Source organism: Jaculus jaculus, chromosome 10 (assembly GCF_020740685.1).
Source record: "Jaculus jaculus isolate mJacJac1 chromosome 10, mJacJac1.mat.Y.cur, whole genome shotgun sequence".
NCBI classification, from domain to species: Eukaryota; Metazoa; Chordata; class Mammalia; order Rodentia; family Dipodidae; genus Jaculus; species Jaculus jaculus.
In genome coordinates this window covers 67,750,333-67,757,445 of record NC_059111.1, presented here as the reverse complement: position 1 = coordinate 67,757,445, position 7,113 = coordinate 67,750,333, and the positions used below count along the sequence as shown (strand labels likewise).

Below are 7,113 nucleotides of genomic sequence, written 5' to 3'. Positions count from 1 at the left end.
GGTTCCCCAGGTCCCACGTTAGCCAGATGCACAAGGGGGCACACGCATCTGGAGTTCGTTTGCAGTGGCTGGTAGCCCTGGCGCGCCCATTCTCTCTCTCTCTCTCTCTCTCTCTCTCTCTGCCTCGTTCTCTGTCTGTTGCTCTCAAATAAATAAATAAAAATAAACCAAAAAAAAAATTTTAAAATGGAGATGTGATGTGCCGGCAATAAAGAATTAGGTCTGTGGACAATGTGTGCCTTTACGTGGCGGAGGGGGGGGGGGGAACCAGATGTTGATCAGAGCGAGAGTCGATGGCCCCACCAACTGGGAGAGAAGCAGGCCATGGGGCGCCCTCAGGCCCCTTCAGGAGCTTTTGGATCCGCATGGCTTCTTGACTTGACTGGCTGTGATCTGGACAAATCCTCTTTGATGTGCTGTGTGTTTCCAGAGGCCCATCCTCCAGGCCAGGCAGGGCTAATTCAGGGCACTGCTCTCAGATCCAAGTGGACAAATGGGGTCAGGAGACACAAAAAACATCAGAGACGGGCGAGCATTTAGGTGAGAAAAAACAAGTAGATGATGTCGTGAAAGAAGGTTAAGAACAAGCTCTGCTGATGGGCTTGGAGACAACAAGCGGGAGTCGGTGTCCAGTCGTGGAGAAGAGCAGAGCTGCTACATTCACGGGTCCCGAGGCCGCAGCCCGCGGGGCCGACAAGCTGGGGGAGGCAGCAGGTGCCACTGGCACGTCTTCTCGCTGAGGAGCCTCTTGATCTGAGACATCCGCTTTGCCTGGCGCCGCTTGTGCCGACATTTGACACAGCAGAGGATGCAGAGGCCAGCGAAGGCCAGAAAGCCGAATGTGCCCCCTAGCACGATAGCAAGGAACATGGGCTGGTCCTGGTTCCACTCAGCGGGCAAAACCTGCCTCTCGGAGTCCATCACCATCTCATTCCCGTCACTCAGCCGACACTGCCACAGCCCCGACGCAGGGGCCTGCACCTGAATGACCTTCTCCTGCTTGGAGACACGGGTCTCCTGGTTCTCCAGCATCAAGCTCAGCTTCAGCTTGGGGGAGGTGGGTCCCCACACCTCACACATCAAACTGTTCGGGGACTGAGCCACTCTCATCACCACGAGCTTCACTTCCTGAATCAGTGTTCCTTTGGTAAGATTCAGAGTTAGGGTTCCAGAACAAGCATACTGGGGCAAGGCCTTGGGCAGCTTGAGGCAGAGTGGGAGCGTTTTGGCCAGCTGGAGGCTGGGGTCTTGGGTAGACTTTTTCAGACACCTTCTTGTTCTCCAAGGAGAAGGTGATCCACGACTTGGAGGCGGGAGCCTTCTCGGCTTGCCACCTCAGCTCTCCACGCAGGGTTTCTTCTTCACAGTTCAGTGGAAAGGAGAACTCCACTGGCTTGCCTTTCTTCTCATAGGCTGTGCTGTGGGTCTTCTGTAAACCCATCACAGAGATGTGAATGTCAAAAGTCAGGCTCTGCCGGTCCTGGGTGATGGTGCAGAGTCAGGTGCCACTGTCTTGGAACCCCACGTTCGGCGCTAAGAGGACCTTGACCCCACTGACAATTCTGTTCCCTGGATGCTTGCATTGCACTGAGGGGTTATGACCAAGGCCAGAGTCAGGTTCTGCCCCTGCAGCAGGTGCGTGCCTGGATTGACTGTCACTTTAAACACCTGCAGCTCCACCTCCGTCCTTCTATTTTGCATTTTACAAATGTAGGTCGCAGAGTCTTTCACTTCAAGCTTATTGATGATCAGGGGAAAGAATCCTTGATCCCGCATGGACTTTTTTGAGTCAACACGGTCCTTCAGATGGGAGGAACCTCTAGCCATGAAGGAGTTCCTATTTCGTCGTTCGAGTGTTTCCAGGTGAAGGGCAAGCTCATTTTCCGTGAAGCCTCGCCAGGCAGTTCCACTGGGTCCCCTGGTTTGCCTTCTCTCCGTCTTTCCGTCGGGGACCGCTGGGAGCTGCGCCAGCTGCAGCCCTAAGAGCAGGTGCGCAATCGAGAGTCCTCGGTGCATGTGGCTTGGCCAGAGGGACAGGCCTGACTCACTGGGGAGCTGCGCCGTTGGAAGTCCCCTCCACCTTTCTTCTCACACCGATGCCTTGAAAGGACGGTTCACAGCTCTACAGCCAGATGCCCTGTGGAGAGAGCTCTGTTGGTTCTGCCTGCTTGCATCTTTTAGCAATTTCTATTTGAGTTATTTTGGTAATTAGTTTTACAACCACATTTAGGATACTGTCTCTTCCAGGAAGGATGAACTAGAACACGTGAGAATGTAAACTAGCCACTATGGATGTTTTCAAAAAAAAAAAAATGTAAAAATGGATCTACCATATGACCCAGGTGTTAGGTTGAAAAACGGGCTTCCCAAAAGGGAGTCACCAAAAGAAAACAGGATGGCTACAGGGAGATATAAGGAAATGGATCATCCTCATTCCTCAAGAAATTACCCAAACATTAACGATGCCCCCAAAAGATTTAGCCCCCTCCTTATCTCTTACCAGGTCACTTCTGGTCTCACCCTACGATCAGAGGTTTACTGCCCCCTTATCTCTCACCTGGCCACTCCTGCTCTCTCCATATGGCTAAAGTAAAGAACAGAGATTTACTGCCCTAACAATATAATTCCTTCCCTTTCTCACCTTCCCCCAATTGAAAAGCCTATAAAGCCCACCATCTGTAACCCCAAACTGACTGCTCTGCTCTTCAGGGTCAGTCCTGGCAGCTCATGTTTTTCCCCCTGAATAAAAACTTCCATCTTTGCCTCAGAGTGGGCTCCGTGGTTCTTGGTTACTCCTGAACCTTATACCAGATTTAGAACTCTTGGGTATTTTCCCCAAGAACTACAAATCAACATATGACAGAGATACTTGCACATCAGTGTTGACCACAGCACTATTCACAACTGCTAAGTTATGGAACCACTAAACGTGTCCAAAACCAGAGGAATGGATAAGGAAAATAGGGGATGGAATTTTTCCAGCTATAAAGAAAGAACTAAGTCATATGCAAGAATGGGTACAGTTGGAGATAATCATATTAAATGAATTAATCTAGTCCAGAAAGGCACATATTATGTTTTTCTCCCATTTGTGATTCTAAAATTGCATGTAAATACATAAATTGTGTATGTATACATGACATAAAATAGAGGTGAAACTGTCTAGGGGAACAAAGTAGACTAACAGTGGGGAAAGGGAGGAAAAGAGGATAGGAAATATGAGGGGGAAATATGTTCAATGTATAATATATACTTGTATGAAAAATACTGAAGATTTAAAAAGTTGGCAGGGGGGCTGGAGAGATGGCTTGGTGGTTAAGGCTCTTGCCTCAGAAGCCTAAGAACCCAGATTCAATTCTCCAGGTCCCACGTTAGCTGAATGCACAAGGTGTCACATACATCTGGAGTATATTTGCAGTGACTAGAGACCCTGGCATTCCCATTCTCTCTCTTTCCTCCTCTGTCTCGAATATGAATAATTTTTTTAAGTTGGCAGGGAATATGCAAAAGATCATATAGGTTAATGTTGGATTATGCTTAGTTTTCTGACTTGTACTTTTCTGTGTGTTTGGAGAAAACTAAAAGGGTTGGAGAGATGGCTTAGCAGTTAAGGTGCTTGCCTGCAAAGACAAAGGGTTCAGGTTTGATTTTCCAGGACCCACATAAGACAGATGTACAAGGTGGCGCATGCATCTAGTTTGTTCCCAGAAGCTGAAGTCCCTGGGAGATCCATTCTCTCTCTCTGTCTCTCTCTCAAATAAATAAAAATAAAATATATTTTAAAACTAAAACAAAGTATTTTAAATAGGTAGGTAAAAAAAAATCATTTCTTAACTATCAGTTCTTGGACAGGTTGGCAAGTTGTGGCAACTTTGATGGGATGATGAGTTTGTGTCAGAAAAGTGGAATTATCCCCTGCATCCAGACTTGAGTTACTTCATGGTATTAACCTTCTTAATAATAATGAAAACACAGTACAAAAAATACCAAGTGACACAGATAGAGGTTTTTGATACTTGTCTTTAAATGTGGGCCGAAGGCATGCTTGGGACTGTTCACCAGTACCATGGTTTATGTTCTACTTTTCCTGATCAGTATCTGGTTCCTTTAGTTCCTCAGTCTTGACTGTGGTCAACAAATACATTATTCAGTTCTGATCCCTGGCAACCTTTGAGATTCTTCACCCAAGGATCATTTCCAACTTAGCAGTTCAATAGAGAAATCTGCAATTTATAAAACTCCTTTCTCAATGACTTGTCAAGATGTCCAACTTTTATCAACTCAAGTATCTAGAAGATCAATACCAACATACTAGCTTTATTTCTCATTCTTACAGATTCCTTAAACTTGAGAATTATAGCTGCTTAACTATATTTCTATAAAGGATTTCTCTCTTGCATTCTATAAGATCCTAGAAAGAACCTTATTTTAGATACTTCAGAATATTTGAAAATATGAGTTAGAAAAAACCCTCCACTATTTTTTTAATCAAGCTCAAGAAAGCTATGTGAATGTTAATATGTGTTGAATAAATCCTGCAATTACTATAGCACCTTATAATGTGTTCCAAAGCTTCCATATCATGGTTATTTCCTTTAATCTCTATTCCTGATACTGGTGTTAATATTCCTGAGCATTTGAATTCACTTTAGAGTTCAAGAGATACTAAATCACATGTTTTGCTAAAATCCAAATGTATTACATCTCTCACACAGCCAGTATTCACAAAACTTGTAATTCAATTTAACAACCAAAAAAAAAGAAAAGAAAGAAAAAAGGAACCACTGTGGGACAGGGTAAAATATGCATACCATAAACTGTCAAATCTGAGGTAATTTATGATGAATGATATGTCAAATACAATTTAACAGAACTCAGGGGATTTTTGTTTTTTCTTTTTAAAGGATTGAGAATATTCCACAGTAGATCCTGTGGTGGTTTGATTCAGATATCCCCCATAAACTTAGGTGGTCTGAATGCCAGCTGCTGGCAATTTGGGAATTGAAACCTCCTGGAGGCAGTGTATTGCTGGGGGTGGGCTTATGAGTGTTATAGCCAGCTTCCTCTTGCCAGTGCTTGGCACACCCTCTTGTTGCTGTTGTCCATTTGACATTGGACTGAAGATGTCTACCCTCTACTCATGCCATCGTTTTTCCCTGCCATCATGGAGTTTCCCCCTCATTGTAAGCCAAAACAAACCCTTTCCTCCCACAAACTGCTTTTGGTCAAGTTCCTTGTGCAGCAGTATGAAGCTAGCTACAACAATAAAATTAGTACCAGAAATGGGGTCACTGCTGCTAGAAACCAGATTGCATGGCTTTTAGCACTGGTTTTCAAGAGGAATGTGGAAAGATTTGAAAACTTGCCTAAGAAACACCTTTAAGTGCTCTAAGTGAAGCTTAACGGACAGTTCTGTTAAGAATTGAAAAACCTGGATGTGGTAAGAACTATGGACTGTGAGGTTTGGCTTGTAAGGGTGAGGAAGAGTTTTACTTGGACTGGGCTAGAAGCAGTTTGTGTGAGATTTGCTGCATTCTGCTTGCCTGTGTCCTGATAATTGTTCAGGGTTGCACTGCACAGAAATGGACTGGTGTAAGGAGAGGGATATGGCACAGAAAAAAAAAAAAAAAAATGAAATCTTTGAACCAAAACTTCAATTGTAAGAGAGACTACAAGTTCTGAGATTGGGCCAGCTGACCTACATTGGGACAATAGGAAGAATGCACTCTTTGGGAAGGGCCTGAATGCTAAAGGAGTGTTCTATTCTTCAAAGCCTTCTTTATTCCACCCTGGATTGACAAACTGGCACCCTATCTGGTATTATGGAATATAATAAATGCAGGAAAGATAGGGTCATTGAATTTGCAAACATGGTTTTGTAGTTTGGAAAACAGCCATAGGCATTGTGAAGCAGACTTGTTGGATTATCTGCCTGAAAACCCTAGGAGCCGTAAGGATGAACCGTGGGTTGCAGTGGAGACCCAATGGAGATGGCAAGACTACAGTGTGGTAGTTTGAATAGATGGCCCCCAATATATTCAGTTTTATATTGTTTGTAGTTTGCATCTGCAACCACCTGGCTGGAGGCAGTGTCACTGGGTGGATCTTAAGGTGTGGTGGTGGGTTGCAGATTTCCATCTAAAGATATGCAAAGTGTGCCTAGCTGGAGTTCCTGAAGTGTGCTGTGGCTTTTGACCTTCAGGCTTGTACGTCCCTCTCTCTGCTTGGTCCTGTGAAGGCAGGCCAGCTTCTTTTGCCATTATTGAACTTCCCCTGGATTGGTAAGCTTCAATAAATCCCTTCCTCTATAACTGTGCCTGGTCTGGAAGTTCATCTCAGTGAACCTGAAGCTGTCTGCTACATACAGGATGGCTGCCAGGGAGAGCTACGGGATCTAGATGAAGTTTTCCAGGACTGTGAGTAACCTAGCTGGAGGAGTGGAATTGGAACTCCAGAGACTTGTCAGTGGATTATCAGACTTGGAGATTTGTCATGGACTAGTTATTAGACTTGAAGCTACAGAATTTGATGTTTGCCCGGTTTAACTCTTGTATTGGCTGAACATTCCTTTGCTATGTCAAATGCCATCTTTTGCAGTGTGAATGTTTATTCTGTGCCATTATGGGTTTTGGAGGGATTTTTTGGTATTATGGCTCAGTTAAAAAGACCTTGAACTATGGGGATGTTTGAACATTATTAGGATTAATAAAAACTATGGGGACTTTTAAAGTTGGACTGAATGTACATTTTACATCATGGATGGTTATCAGTTTATGGGGGCCAGGGGTATAATGTGGTGGTTTGATTCAGGTGTTCCCCATAACTTAAGCTGATAGCTAGGTCCCCAGCTGATGGCAATTTGGGAATTACTGCCTCCTGGAGGCAGTGCACTGTTGGGGTGGGCTTATGGGTATTATAGCCAGCTTCCTCTTGCCAATGTTTGGCACACTCTTCTGTTTCTGTTCTGTATCTGATGTTGGCCAGGAGGTGATGTCCACTCTCTACTCAAGCCATCATTTTTCCTTCCATCATGGAGCACCCCCCTCCCTTGACTCTGTAAATCAAAATAAACACTTTTCGCAAACTGCTTTTGGTCAGGTTCTTTGTGCAGCA

At 44.7% G+C, this 7,113-nt stretch overlaps 1 pseudogene; it reads right to left on the bottom strand.

Annotated features, from left to right (window-relative positions):
- Positions 1 to 660: 660 nt before the first annotated feature.
- Positions 661 to 2,016, bottom strand: LOC101600329 (annotated as a pseudogene).
- Positions 2,017 to 7,113: the final 5,097 nt, after the last annotated feature.